Source organism: Anomaloglossus baeobatrachus, chromosome 4 (assembly GCF_048569485.1).
Source record: "Anomaloglossus baeobatrachus isolate aAnoBae1 chromosome 4, aAnoBae1.hap1, whole genome shotgun sequence".
In the NCBI taxonomy this organism is placed as follows: domain Eukaryota; kingdom Metazoa; phylum Chordata; class Amphibia; order Anura; family Aromobatidae; genus Anomaloglossus; species Anomaloglossus baeobatrachus.
The window spans coordinates 130475634-130491156 of NC_134356.1; positions in this window are offsets into that span (position 1 = coordinate 130475634).

Here is a 15523-nt window from a genome sequence, read left to right on the forward strand (position 1 = left end):
ACACTCAGTGTACCTAGTGGCATCCTAAACGTGGCTATTGGACTTTGCTATAGTCCCACTAGTGCAAAGACATTTGCAGCACCTCTGCCTGCATTGCACACTCCAACTCATTATAACTAAGCCATTATACTAGCAAACACTCAGTGTACCTAGTGGCATCCAAAACGTGGCTATTGGACTTTGCTATAGTCCCACTAGTGCAAAGACATTTGCAGCACCTCTGCCTGCATTGCACATTCCAACTCATTATAACTAAGCCATTATACTAGCAAACACTCAGTGTACCTAGTGGCATCCTAAACGTGGCTATTGGACTTTGCTATAGTCCCACTAGTGCAAAGACATTTGCATCACCTCTGCCTGCATTGCACACTCCAACTCATTATAACTAAGCCATTATACTAGCAAACACTCAGTGTACCTAGTGGCATCCTAAACGTGGCTATTGGACTTTGCTATAGTCCCACTAGTGCAAAGACATTTGCAGCACCTCTGCCTGCATTGCACACTCCAACTCATTATAACTAACCCATTATACTAGCAAACACTCAGTGTACCTAGTGGCATCCTAAACGTGGCTATTGGACTTTGCTATAGTCCCACTAGTGCAAAGACATTTGCAGCACCTCTGCCTGCATTGCACACTCCAACTCATTATAACTAAGCCATTATACTAGCAAACACTCAGTGTACCTAGTGGCATCCTAAACGTGGCTATTGGACTTTGCTATAGTCCCACTAGTGCAAAGACATTTGCAGCACCTCTGCCTGCATTACACACTCCAACTCATTATAACTAAGCCATTATACTAGCAAACACTCAGTGTACCTAGTGGCATCCTAAACGTGGCTATTGGACTTTGCTATAGTCCCACTAGTGCAAAGACATTTGCAGCACCTCTGCCTGCATTGCACACTCCAACTCATTATAACAAAGCCATTATACTAGCAAACACTCAGTGTACCTAGTGGCATCCTAAACGTGGCTATTGGACTTTGCTATAGTCCCACTAGTGCAAAGACATTTGCAGCACCTCTGCCTGCATTGCACACTCCAACTCATTATAACTAAGCCATTATACTAGCAAACACTCAGTGTACCTAGTGGCATCCTAAACGTGGCTATTGGACTTTGCTATAGTCCCACTAGTGCAAAGACATTTGCAGCACCTCTGCCTGCATTGCACACTCCAACTCATTATAACTAAGCCATTATGCTAGCAAACACTCAGTGTACCTAGTGGCATCCTAAACTTGGCTATGGGACTTTGCTATAGTCCCACTAGTGCAAAGACATTTGCAGCACCTCTGCCGGCATTGCACACTCCAACTCATTATAACTAAGCCATTACACTAGCAAACACTCAGTGTACCTAGTGGCATCCTAAACGTGGCTATTGGACTTTGCTATAGTCCCACTAGTGCAAAGACATTTGCAGCACCTCTGCCTGCATTGCACACTCCAACTCATTATAACTAAGCCATTATACTAGCAAACACTCAGTGTACCTAGTGGCATCCTAAACGTGGCTATTGGACTTTGCTATAGTCCCACTAGTGCAAAGACATTTGCAGCACCTCTGCCTGCATTGCACACTCCAACTCATTATAACTAAGCCATTATACTAGCAAACACTCAGTGTACCTAGTGGCATCCTAAACGTGGCTATTGGACTTTGCTATAGTCCCACTAGTGCAAAGACATTTGCAGCACCTCTGCCTGCATTGCACACTCCAACTCATTATAACTAAGCCATTATACTAGCAAACACTCAGTGTACCTAGTGGCATCCTAAACGTGGCTATTGGACTTTGCTATAGTCCCACTAGTGCAAAGACATTTGCAGCACCTCTGCCTGCATTGCACACTCCAACTCATTATAACTAAGCCATTATACTAGCAAACACTCAGTGTACCTAGTGGCATCCTAAACATGGCTATTGGACTTTGCTATAGTCCCACTAGTGCAAAGACATTTGCAGCACCTCTGCCTGCATTGCACACTCCAACTCATTATAACTAAGCCATTATACTAGCAAACACTCAGTGTACCTAGTGGCATCCTAAACGTGGCTATTGGACTTTGCTATAGTCCCACTAGTGCAAAGACATTTGCAGCACCTCTGCCTGCATTGCACACTCCAACTCATTATAACTAAGCCATTATACTAGCAAACACTCAGTGTACCTAGTGGCATCCTAAACGTGGCTATTGGACTTTGCTATAGTCCCACTAGTGCAAAGACATTTACAGCACCTCTGCCTGCATTGCACACTCCAACTCATTATAACTAAGCCATTATACTAGCAAACACTCAGTGTACCTAGTGGCATCCTAAACTTGGCTATGGGACTTTGCTATAGTCCCACTAGTGCAAAGACATTTGCAGCACCTCTGCCTGCATTGCACACTCCAACTCATTATAACTAAGCCATTATACTAGCAAACACTCAGTGTACCTAGTGGCATCCTAAACGTGGCTATGGGACTTTTCTATAGTCCCACTAGTGCAAAGACATTTGCAGCACCTCTGCCTGCATTGCACACTCCAACTCATTATAACTAAGCCATTATACTAGCAAACACTCAGTGTACCTAGTGGCATCCTAAACGTGGCTATTGTACTTTGCTATAGTCCCACTAGTGCAAAGACATTTGCAGCACCTCTGCCTGCATTGCACACTCCAACTCATTATAACTAAGCCATTATACTAGCAAACACTCAGTGTACCTAGTGGCATCCTAAACGTGGCTATTGGACTTTGCTATAGTCCCACTAGTGCAAAGACATTTGCAGCACCTCTGCCTGCATTGCACACTCCAACTCATTATAACTAAGCCATTATACTAGCAAACACTCAGTGTACCTAGTGGCATCCTAAACGTGGCTATTGGACTTTGCTATAGTCCCACTAGTGCAAAGACATTTGCAGCACCTCTGCCTGCATTGCACACTCCAACTCATTATAACTAAGCCATTATACTAGCAAACACTCAGTGTACCTAGTGGCATCCTAAACGTGGCTATTGGACTTTGCTATAGTCCCACTAGTGCAAAGACATTTGCAGCACCTCTGCCTGCATTGCACACTCCAACTCATTATAACTAAGCCATTATATTAGCAAACACTCAGTGTACCTAGTGGCATCCTAAACGTGGCTATTGGACTTTGCTATAGTCCCACTAGTGCAAAGACATTTGCAGCACCTCTGCCTGCATTGCACACTCCAACTCATTATAACTAAGCCATTATACTAGCAAACACTCAGTGTACCTAGTGGCATCCTAAATGTGGCTATTGGGCTTTGCTATAGTCCCACTAGTGCAAAGACATTTGCAGCACCTCTGCCGGCATTGCACACTCCAACTCATTATAACTAAGCCATTACACTAGCAAACACTCAGTGTACCTAGTGGCATCCTAAACGTGGCTATTGGACTTTGCTATAGTCCCACTAGTGCAAAGACATTTGCAGCACCTCTGCCTGCATTGCACACTCCAACTCATTATAACTAAGCCATTATACTAGCAAACACTCAGTGTACCTAGTGGCATCCTAAACGTGGCTATTGGACTTTGCTATAGTCCCACTAGTGCAAAGACGTTTGCAGCACCTCTGCCTGCATTGCACACTCCAACTCATTATAACTAAGCCATTATACTAGCAAACACTCAGTGTACCTAGTGGCATCCTAAACGTGGCTATTGGACTTTGCTATAGTTCCACTAGTGCAAAGACATTTGCAGCACCTCTGCCTGCATTGCACACTCCAACTCATTATAACTAAGCCATTATACTAGCAAACACTCAGTGTACCTAGTGGCATCCTAAACGTGGCTATTGGACTTTGCTATAGTCCCACTAGTGCAAAGACATTTGCAGCACCTCTGCCTGCATTGCACACTCCAACTCATTATAACTAAGCCATTATACTAGCAAACACTCAGTGTACCTAGTGGCATCCTAAACGTGGCTATTGGACTTTGCTATAGTCCCACTAGTGCAAAGACATTTGCAGCACCTCTGCCTGCATTGCACACTCCAACTCATTATAACTAAGCCATTATACTAGCAAACACTCAGTGTACCTAGTGGCATCCTAAACGAGGCTATTGGACTTTGCTATAGTCCCACTAGTGCAAAGACATTTGCAGCACCTCTGCCTGCATTGCACACTCCAACTCATTATAGCTAAGCTATTATACTAGCAAACACTCAGTGTACCTAGTGGCATCCTAAATGTGGCTATTGGGCTTTGCTATAGTCCCACTAGTGCAAAGACATTTGCAGCACCTCTGCCGGCATTGCACACTCCAACTCATTATAACTAAGCCATTACACTAGCAAACACTCAGTGTACCTAGTGGCATCCTAAACGTGGCTATTGGACTTTGGTATAGTCCCACTAGTGCAAAGACATTTGCAGCACCTCTGCCTGCATTGCACACTCCAACTCATTATAACTAAGCCATTATACTAGCAAACACTCAGTGTACCTAGTGGCATCCTAAACGTGGCTATTGGACTTTGCTATAGTCCCACTAGTGCAAAGACATTTGCAGCACCTCTGCCTGCATTGCACACTCCAACTCATTATAACTAAGCCATTATACTAGCAAACACTCAGTGTACCTAGTGGCATCCTAAACGTGGCTATTGGACTTTGCTATAGTCCCACTAGTGCAAAGACATTTGCAGCACCTCTGCCTGCATTGCACACTCCAACTCATTATAACTAAGCCATTATACTAGCAAACACTCAGTGTACCTAGTGGCATCCTAAACATGGCTATTGGACTTTGCTATAGTCCCACTAGTGCAAAGACATTTGCAGCACCTCTGCCTGCATTGCACACTCCAACTCATTATAACTAAGCCATTATACTAGTAAACACTCAGTGTACCTAGTGGCATCCTAAACGTGGCTATTGGACTTTGCTATAGTCCCACTAGTGCAAAGACATTTGCAGCACCTCTGCCTGCATTGCACACTCCAACTCATTATAACTAAGCCATTATACTAGCAAACACTCAGTGTACCTAGTGGCATCCTAAACGAGGCTATTGGACTTTGCTATAGTCCCACTAGTGCAAAGACATTTGCAGCACCTCTGCCTGCATTGCACACTCCAACTCATTATAGCTAAGCTATTATACTAGCAAACACTCAGTGTACCTAGGGGCATCCTAAACGTGGCTATTGGACTTTGCTATAGTCCCACTAGTGCAAAGACATTTGCAGCACCTCTGCCTGCATTGCACACTCCAACTCATTATAACTAAGCCATTATACTAGCAAACACTCAGTGTACCTAGTGGCATCCAAAACGTGGCTATTGGACTTTTCTATAGTCCCACTAGTGCAAAGACATTTGCAGCACCTCTGCCTGCATTGCACACTCCAACTCATTATAACTAAGCCATTATACTAGCAAACACTCAGTGTACCTAGTGGCATCCTAAACGTGGATATTGGACTTTGCTATAGTCCCACTAGTGCAAAGACATTTGCAGCACCTCTGCCTGCATTGCACACTCCAACTCATTATAACTAAGCCATTATACTAGCAAACACTCAGTGTACCTAGTGGCATCCTAAACGTGGCTATTGGACTTTGCTATAGTCCCACTAGTGCAAAGACATTTGCAGCACCTCTGCCTGCATTGCACACTCCAACTCATTATAACTAAGCCATTATACTAGCAAACACTCAGTGTACCTAGTGGCATCCTAAACGTGGCTATTGGACTTTGCTATAGTCCCACTAGTGCAAAGACATTTGCAGCACCTCTGCCTGCATTGCACACTCCAACTCATTATAAGTAAGCCATTATACTAGCAAACACTCAGTGTACCTAGTGGCATCCTAAACGTGGCTATTGGACTTTGCTATAGTCCCACTAGTGCAAAGACATTTGCAGCACCTCTGCCTGCATTGCACACTCCAACTCATTATAACTAAGCCATTATACTAGCAAACACTCAGTGTACCTAGTGGCATCCTAAACTTGGCTATTGGACTTTGCTATAGTCCCACTAGTGCAAAGACATTTGCAGCACCTCTGCCTGCATTGCACACTCCAACTCATTATAACCAAGCCATTATACTAGCAAACACTCAGTGTACCTAGTGGCATCCTAAACGTGGCTATTGGACTTTGCTATAGTCCCACTAGTGCAAAGACATTTGCAGCACCTCTGCCTGCATTGCACACTCCAACTCATTATAACTAAGCCATTATACTAGCAAACACTCAGTGTACCTAGTGGCATCCAAAACGTGGCTATTGGACTTTTCTATAGTCCCACTAGTGCAAAGACATTTGCAGCACCTCTGCCTGCATTGCACACTCCAACTCATTATAACTAAGCCATTATACTAGCAAACACTCAGTGTACCTAGTGGCATCCTAAACGTGGCTATTGGACTTTGCTATAGTCCCACTAGTGCAAAGACATTTGCAGCACCTCTGCCTGCATTGTACACTCCAACTCATTATAACTAAGCCATTATACTAGCAAACACTCAGTGTACCTAGTGGCATCCTAAACAAGGCTATTGGACTTTGCTATAGTCCCACTAGTGCAAAGACATTTGCAGCACCTCTGCCTGCATTGCACACTCCAACTCATTATAACTAAGCCATTATACTAGCAAACACTCAGTGTGCCTAGTGGCATCCTAAACGTGGCTATTGGACTTTGCTATAGTCCCACTAGTGCAAAGACATTTGCAGCACCTCTGCCTGCATTGCACACTCCAACTCATTATAACTAAGCCATTATAATAGCAAACACTCAGTGTACCTAGTGGCATCCTAAACGTGGCTATTGGACTTTGCTATAGTCCCACTAGTGCAAAGACATTTGCAGCACCTCTGCCTGCATTGCACACTCCAACTCATTATAACTAAGCCATTATACTAGCAAACACTCAGTGTACCTAGTGGCATCCTAAACGTGGCTATTGGACTTTGCTATAGTCCCACTAGTGCAAAGACATTTGCAGCACCTCTGCCTGCATTGCACACTCCAACTCATTATAACTAAGCCATTATACTAGCAAACACTCAGTGTACCTAGTGGCATCCTAAACGTGGCTATTGGGCGTTGCTATAGTCCCACTAGTGCAAAGACATTTGCAGCACCTCTGCCTGCATTGCACACTCCAACTCATTATAGCTAAGCTATTATACTAGCAAACACTCAGTGTACCTAGTGGCATCCTAAACGTGGCTATTGGACTTTGCTATAGTCCCACTAGTGCAAAGACATTTGCAGCACCTCTGCCTGCATTGCACACTCCAACTCATTATAACTAAGCCATTATACTAGCAAACACTCAGTGTACCTAGTGGCATCCAAAACGTGGCTATTGGACTTTTCAATAGTCCCACTAGTGCAAAGACATTTGCAGCACCTCTGCCTGCATTGCACACTCCAACTCATTATAAGTAAGCCATTATACTAGCAAACACTCAGTGTACCTAGTGGCATCCTAAACGTGGCTATTGGACTTTGCTATAGTCCCACTAGTGCAAAGACATTTGCAGCACCTCTGCCTGCATTGCACACTCCAACTCATTATAACTAAGCCATTATACTAGCAAACACTCAGTGTACCTAGTGGCATCCTAAACTTGGCTATTGGACTTTGCTATAGTCCCACTAGTGCAAAGACATTTGCAGCACCTCTGCCTGCATTGCACACTCCAACTCATTATAACCAAGCCATTATACTAGCAAACACTCAGTGTACCTAGTGGCATCCTAAACGTGGCTATTGGACTTTGCTATAGTCCCACTAGTGCAAAGACATTTGCTGCACCTCTGCCTGCATTGCACACTCCAACTCATTATAACTAAGCCATTATACTAGCAAACACTCAGTGTACCTAGTGGCATCCTAAACGTGGCTATTGGACTTTGCTATAGTCCCACTAGTGCAAAGACATTTGCAGCACCTCTGCCTGCATTGCACACTCCAACTCATTATAACTAAGCCATTATACTAGCAAACACTCAGTGTACCTAGTGGCATCCAAAACGTGGCTATTGGACTTTTCTATAGTCCCACTAGTGCAAAGACATTTGCAGCACCTCTGCCTGCATTGCACACTCCAACTCATTATAACTAAGCCATTATACTAGCAAACACTCAGTGTACCTAGTGGCATCCTAAACGTGGCTATTGGACTTTGCTATAGTCCCACTAGTGCAAAGACATTTGCAGCACCTCTGCCTGCATTGCACACTCCAACTCATTATAACTAAGCCATTATACTAGCAAACACTCAGTGTACCTAGTGGCATCCTAAACGAGGCTATTGGACTTTGCTATAGTCCCACTAGTGCAAAGACATTTGCAGCACCTCTGCCTGCATTGCACACTCCAACTCATTATAGCTAAGCTATTATACTAGCAAACACTCAGTGTACCTAGGGGCATCCTAAACGTGGCTATTGGACTTTGCTATAGTCCCACTAGTGCAAAGACATTTGCAGCACCTCTGCCTGCATTGCACACTCCAACTCATTATAACTAAGCCATTATACTAGCAAACACTCAGTGTACCTAGTGGCATCCAAAACGTGGCTATTGGACTTTTCTATAGTCCCACTAGTGCAAAGACATTTGCAGCACCTCTGCCTGCATTGCACACTCCAACTCATTATAACTAAGCCATTATACTAGCAAACACTCAGTGTACCTAGTGGCATCCTAAACGTGGATATTGGACTTTGCTATAGTCCCACTAGTGCAAAGACATTTGCAGCACCTCTGCCTGCATTGCACACTCCAACTCATTATAACTAAGCCATTATACTAGCAAACACTCAGTGTACCTAGTGGCATCCTAAACGTGGCTATTGGACTTTGCTATAGTCCCACTAGTGCAAAGACATTTGCAGCACCTCTGCCTGCATTGCACACTCCAACTCATTATAACTAAGCCATTATACTAGCAAACACTCAGTGTACCTAGTGGCATCCTAAACGTGGCTATTGGACTTTGCTATAGTCCCACTAGTGCAAAGACATTTGCAGCACCTCTGCCTGCATTGCACACTCCAACTCATTATAAGTAAGCCATTATACTAGCAAACACTCAGTGTACCTAGTGGCATCCTAAACGTGGCTATTGGACTTTGCTATAGTCCCACTAGTGCAAAGACATTTGCAGCACCTCTGCCTGCATTGCACACTCCAACTCATTATAACTAAGCCATTATACTAGCAAACACTCAGTGTACCTAGTGGCATCCTAAACTTGGCTATTGGACTTTGCTATAGTCCCACTAGTGCAAAGACATTTGCAGCACCTCTGCCTGCATTGCACACTCCAACTCATTATAACCAAGCCATTATACTAGCAAACACTCAGTGTACCTAGTGGCATCCTAAACGTGGCTATTGGACTTTGCTATAGTCCCACTAGTGCAAAGACATTTGCAGCACCTCTGCCTGCATTGCACACTCCAACTCATTATAGCTAAGCTATTATACTAGCAAACACTCAGTGTACCTAGTGGCATCCTAAACGTGGCTATTGGACTTTGCTATAGTCCCACTAGTGCAAAGACAATTGCTGCACCTCTGCCTGCATTGCACACTCCAACTCATTATAACTAAGCCATTATACTAGCAAACACTCAGTGTACCTAGTGGCATCCTAAACGTGGCTATTGGACTTTGCTATAGTCCCACTAGTGCAAAGACATTTGCAGCACCTCTGCCTGCATTGCACACTCCAACTCATTATAACTAAGCCATTATACTAGCAAACACTCAGTGTACCTAGTGGCATCCAAAACGTGGCTATTGGACTTTTCTATAGTCCCACTAGTGCAAAGACATTTGCAGCACCTCTGCCTGCATTGCACACTCCAACTCATTATAACTAAGCCATTATACTAGCAAACACTCAGTGTACCTAGTGGCATCCTAAACGTGGCTATTGGACTTTGCTATAGTCCCACTAGTGCAAAGACATTTGCAGCACCTCTGCCTGCATTGTACACTCCAACTCATTATAACTAAGCCATTATACTAGCAAACACTCAGTGTACCTAGTGGCATCCTAAACAAGGCTATTGGACTTTGCTATAGTCCCACTAGTGCAAAGACATTTGCAGCACCTCTGCCTGCATTGCACACTCCAACTCATTATAACTAAGCCATTATACTAGCAAACACTCAGTGTGCCTAGTGGCATCCTAAACGTGGCTATTGGACTTTGCTATAGTCCCACTAGTGCAAAGACATTTGCAGCACCTCTGCCTGCATTGCACACTCCAACTCATTATAACTAAGCCATTATACTAGCAAACACTCAGTGTACCTAGTGGCATCCTAAACGTGGCTATTGGACTTTGCTATAGTCCCACTAGTGCAAAGACATTTGCAGCACCTCTGCCTGCATTGCACACTCCAACTCATTATAACTAAGCCATTATACTGGCAAACACTCAGTGTACCTAGTGGCATCCTAAACGTGGCTATTGGACTTTGCTATAGTCCCACTAGTGCAAAGACATTTGCAGCACCTCTGCCTGCATTGCACACTCCAACTCATTATAACTAAGCCATTATACTAGCAAACACTCAGTGTACCTAGTGGCATCCTAAACGTGGCTATTGGACGTTGCTATAGTCCCACTAGTGCAAAGACATTTGCAGCACCTCTGCCTGCATTGCACACTCCAACTCATTATAGCTAAGCTATTATACTAGCAAACACTCAGTGTACCTAGTGGCATCCTAAACGTGGCTATTGGACTTTGCTATAGTCCCACTAGTGCAAAGACATTTGCAGCACCTCTGCCTGCATTGCACACTCCAACTCATTATAACTAAGCCATTATACTAGCAAACACTCAGTGTACCTAGTGGCATCCAAAACGTGGCTATTGGACTTTTCTATAGTCCCACTAGTGCAAAGACATTTGCAGCACCTCTGCCTGCATTGCACACTCCAACTCATTATAGCTAAGCTATTATACTAGCAAACACTCAGTGTACCTAGTGGCATCCTAAACGTGGCTATTGGACTTTGCTATAGTCCCACTAGTGCAAAGACATTTGCAGCACCTCTGCCTGCATTGCACACTCCAACTCATTATAACTAAGCCATTATACTAGCAAACACTCAGTGTACCTAGTGGCATCCAAAACGTAGCTATTGGACTTTTCTATAGTCCCACTAGTGCAAAGACATTTGCAGCACCTCTGCCTGCATTGCACACTCCAACTCATTATAACTAAGCGATTATACTAGCAAACACTCAGTGTACCTAGTGGCATCCTAAACGTGGCTATTGGACTTTGCTATAGTCCCACTAGTGCAAAGACATTTGCAGCACCTCTGCCTGCATTGCACACTCCAACTCATTATAACTAAGCGATTATACTAGCAAACACTCAGTGTACCTAGTGGCATCCTAAACGTGGCTATTGGACTTTGCTATAGTCCCACTAGTGCAAAGACATTTGCAGCACCTCTGCCTGCATTGCACACTCCAACTCATTATAACTAAGCCATTATACTAGCAAACACTCAGTGTACCTAGTGGCATCCTAAACAAGGCTATTGGACTTTGCTATAGTCCCACTAGTGCAAAGACATTTGCAGCACCTCTGCCTGCATTGCACACTCCAACTCATTATAACTAAGCCATTATACTAGCAAACACTCAGTGTGCCTAGTGGCATCCTAAACGTGGCTATTGGACTTTGCTATAGTCCCACTAGTGCAAAGACATTTGCAGCACCTCTGCCTGCATTGCACACTCCAACTCATTATAACTAAGCCATTATACTAGCAAACACTCAGTGTACCTAGTGGCATCCTAAACGTGGCTATTGGACTTTGCTATAGTCCCACTAGTGCAAAGACATTTGCAGCACCTCTGCCTGCATTGCACACTCCAACTCATTATAACTAAGCCATTATACTAGCAAACACTCAGTGTACCTAGTGGCATCCTAAACGTGGCTATTGGACTTTGCTATAGTCCCACTAGTGCAAAGACATTTGCAGCACCTCTGCCTGCATTGCACACTCCAACTCATTATAACTAAGCCATTATACTAGCAAACACTCAGTGTACCTAGTGGCATCCTAAACGTGGCTATTGGACTTTGCTATAGTCCCACTAGTGCAAAGACATTTGCAGCACCTCTGCCTGCATTGCACACTCCAACTCATTATAGCTAAGCTATTATACTAGCAAACACTCAGTGTACCTAGTGGCATCCTAAACGTGGCTATTGGACTTTGCTATAGTCCCACTAGTGCAAAGACATTTGCAGCACCTCTGCCTGCATTGCACACTCCAACTCATTATAACTAAGCCATTATACTAGCAAACACTCAGTGTACCTAGTGGCATCCAAAACGTGGCTATTGGACTTTTCTATAGTCCCACTAGTGCAAAGACATTTGCAGCACCTCTGCCTGCATTGCACACTCCAACTCATTATAACTAAGCGATTATACTAGCAAACACTCAGTGTACCTAGTGGCATCCTAAACGTGGCTATTGGACTTTGCTATAGTCCCACTAGTGCAAAGACATTTGCAGCACCTCTGCCTGCATTGCACACTCCAACTCATTATAACTAAGCCATTATACTAGCAAACACTCAGTGTACCTAGTGGCATCCTAAACGTGGCTATTGGACTTTGCTATAGTCCCACTAGTGCAAAGACATTTGCAGCACCTCTGCCTGCATTGCACACTCCAACTCATTATAACTAAGCCATTATACTAGCAAACACTCAGTGTACCTAGTGGCATCCTAAACGTGGCTATTGGACTTTGCTATAGTCCCACTAGTGCAAAGACATTTGCAGCACTTCTGCCTGCATTGCACACTCCAACTCATTATAACTAAGCCATTATACTAGCAAACACTCAGTGTACCTAGTGGCATCCTAAACGTGGCTATTGGACTTTGCTATAGTCCCACTAGTGCAAAGACATTTGCAGCACCTCTGCCTGCATTGCACACTCCAATTCATTATAACTAAGCCATTATACTAGCAAACACTCAGTGTACCTTGTGGCATCCTAAACGTGGCTATTGGACTTTGCTATAGTCCCACTAGTGCAAAGACATTTGCAGCACCTCTGCCTGCATTGCACACTCCAACTCATTATAACTAAGCCATTATACTAGCAAACACTCAGTGTACCTAGTGGCATCCTAAACTTGGCTATTGGACTTTGCTATAGTCCCACTAGTGCAAAGACATTTGCAGCACCTCTGCCTGCATTGCACCCTCCAACTCATTATAACCAAGCCATTATACCAGCAAACACTCAGTGTACCTAGTGGCATCCTAAACGTGGCTATTGGACTTTGCTATAGTCCCACTAGTGCAAAGACATTTGCAGCACCTCTGCCTGCATTGCACACTCCAACTCATTATAGCTAAGCTATTTCACTAGCAAACACTCAGTGTACCTAGTGGCATCCTAAACGTGGCTATTGGACTTTGCTATAGTCCCACTAGTGCAAAGACATTTGCTGCACCTCTGCCTGCATTGCACACTCCAACTCATTATAACTAAGCCATTATACTAGCAAACACTCAGTGTACCTAGTGGCATCCTAAACGTGGCTATTGGACTTTGCTATAGTCCCACTAGTGCAAAGACATTTGCAGCACCTCTGCCTGCATTGCACACTCCAACTCATTATAACTAAGCCATTATACTAGCAAACACTCAGTGTACCTAGTGGCATCCAAAACGTGGCTATTGGACTTTTCTATAGTCCCACTAGTGCAAAGACATTTGCAGCACCTCTGCCTGCATTGCACACTCCAACTCATTATAACTAAGCCATTATACTAGCAAACACTCAGTGTACCTAGTGGCATCCTAAACGTGGCTATTGGACTTTGCTATAGTCCCACTAGTGCAAAGACATTTGCAGCACCTCTGCCTGCATTGCACACTCCAACTCATTATAACTAAGCCATTATACTAGCAAACACTCAGTGTACCTAGTGGCATCCTAAACAAGGCTATTGGACTTTGCTATAGTCGCACTAGTGCAAAGACATTTGCAGCACCTCTGCCTGCATTGCACACTCCAACTCATTATAACTAAGCCATTATACTAGCAAACACTCAGTGTACCAAGTGGCATCCTAAACGTGGCTATTGGACTTTGTTATAGTCCCACTAGTGCAAAGACATTTGCAGTACCTCTGCCTGCATTGCACACTCCAACTCATTATAACTAAGGCATTATACTAGCAAACACTCAGTGTACCTAGTGGCATCCTAAACGTGGCTATTGGACTTTGCTATAGTCCCACTAGTGCAAAGACATTTGCAGCACCTCTGCCTGCATTGCACACTCCAACTCATTATAACTAAGCCATTATACTAGCAAACACTCAGTGTACCTAGTGGCATCCTAAACGTGGCTATGGGACTTTGCTATAGTCCCACTAGTGCAAAGACATTTGCAGCACCTCTGCCTGCATTGCACACTCCAACTCATTATAACTAAGCCATTATACTAGCAAATACTCAGTGTACCTAGTGGCATCCTAAACGTGGCTATTGGACTTTGCTATAGTCCCACTAGTGCAAAGACATTTGCAGCACCTCTGCCTGCATTGCACACTCCAACTCATTATAACTAAGCCATTATACTAGCAAACACTCAGTGTACCTAGTGGCATCCTAAACGTGGCTATTGGACTTTGCTATAGTCCCACTAGTGCAAAGACATTTGCAGCACCTCTGCCTGCATTGCACACTCCAACTCATTATAACTAAGCCATTATACTAGCAAACACTCAGTGTACCTAGTGGCATCCTAAACGTGGCTATTGGACTTTGCTATAGTCCCACTAGTGCAAAGACATTTGCAGCACCTCTGCCTGCATTGCACACTCCAACTCATTATAACTAAGCCATTATACTAGCAAACACTCAGTGTACCTAGTGGCATCCTAAACGTGGCTATTGGACTTTGCTATAGTCCCACTAGTGCAAAGACATTTGCAGCACCTCTGCCTGCATTGCACACTCAAACTCATTATAACTAAGCCATTATACTAGCAAACACTCAGTGTACCTAGTGGCATCCTAAACGTGGCTATTGGACTTTGCTATAGTCCCACTAGTGCAAAGACATTTGCAGCACCTCTGCCTGCATTGCACACTCCAACTCATTATAACTAAGCCACTATACTAGCAAACACTCAGTGTACCTAGTGGCATCCTAAACGTGGCTATTGGACTTTGCTATAGTCCCACTAGTGCAAAGACATTTGCAGCACCTCTGCCTGCATTGCACACTCCAACTCATTATAACTAAGCCATTATACTAGCAAACACTCAGTGTACCTAGTGGCATCCTAAACGTGGCTATTGGACTTTGCTATAGTCCCACTAGTGCAAAGACATTTGCAGCACCTCTGCCTGCATTGCACACTCCAACTCATTATAACTAACCCATTATACTAGCAAACACTCAGTGTACCTAGTG